Source organism: Nelumbo lutea, chromosome 8, assembly GCF_056320005.1.
Source record: "Nelumbo lutea isolate HS-2025 chromosome 8, American lotus-T2T, whole genome shotgun sequence".
Taxonomy (NCBI): domain Eukaryota; kingdom Viridiplantae; phylum Streptophyta; class Magnoliopsida; order Proteales; family Nelumbonaceae; genus Nelumbo; species Nelumbo lutea.
The window spans coordinates 25,966,287-25,967,512 of NC_142691.1; the positions used below are offsets into that span (position 1 = coordinate 25,966,287).

The 1,226-nt window shown below is 33.8% G+C and overlaps 1 non-coding gene across 1 annotated transcript; it reads right to left on the minus strand.

Moving 5' to 3' along the window:
- Positions 1 to 303: 303 nt before the first annotated feature.
- Positions 304 to 375, minus strand: TRNAG-UCC (transfer RNA glycine (anticodon UCC)). Its single transcript has one exon. It is a non-coding gene; the product is annotated as a tRNA-Gly (tRNA).
- Positions 376 to 1,226: the final 851 nt, after the last annotated feature.

Sequence of the window (1,226 nt, forward strand, 5' to 3'; positions counted from 1 at the left end):
CTAAAGTATAGGGTATCTATTAGGAATTTTCCCTTTTTTCAATTATTATCCATTAAATAAAAATTTTGATAACTATAAAAATAAAAATTGTTTCAAAATAAAATTTTGATAACTAAAAATGAAAACCACTAATAGTAAATTAATTAATTACCCATGAATGAAAAAAATATTGATAATTAAACTACAAACGTTTGCCGAGAGTCGAACCCGGGTCTACAAATTAATGAAAAAAAATATTGCTAATTAAATTACCCATGCATGAGAAAGCATTAATTATCTACAAACTAAAGTATAACATCAGAATGCGTTTGCCAGGAGTCGAACCCGGGTCTATTGCTTGGAAGGCAATTATCCTAACCGTTGGACTACAAACGCTTTGTTGATTTGATGAACTAGTCACACATAATCCTGAATTTTGGAATTCTAACCAATTCTTATAAACTAGGTTATAAGTTCTGCCTTAGAACCGAATAAAACCCATGGAATTTTGACCAATTCTTATAAGGTAGGTTATAGGTTCTGCCTTGAAACCGAATCCATGCGTACCCTTAATCTCAAGTCTCTACTACAAATATGGATGTCTTTATGGTATTTACTTCTATTTTTTGAATTATTAGTCATTAAATAAAAATTTTGATAACTATTAAAATAAAAATTATTTCAATATATAATACTAGGAGTCTAGAACAAGTGTACTACCATGGCCACCGATGGAATATTATTTCAGGTGGTTGGGTCTTAGTGGTAGAATCTTGGGTGACTAGTGGGATTACTCGGAAAAATAGTTTGGGTTATGGGATACAACTTCAATGGTGCGGGTTATAAAAGTCATCTTGCCTATAACAAATTTTTATTATTTTCACTAAGTCTTGGATTTAGGAGTGGCCATGAGTCGAGCTCTTTACGAGCAATTCAAATTTGATTCAGTTTCAACCGAGCTTCGAACCAAACTCAAATAGCTACATACATACATATATACAAATAATAATAATAATAAAAATAATAATAATAATAACAATAATAATAATAATTGATGAAGGGTGATTTGGCCTAACCTAGTAAACAGAGGACACGTGGACGCGACCTGTCAATTTGACTGTGAGTCAGCACTTACCACTATCTTAGCACCACTTTCCACCTCGGTGGGCCAAGCCACCTCGGGCGTCTCAGGCACCTCGGCAATGACCAAGGTATGGGTAGCTCGGGATTGCCTAACTCACCGAGGT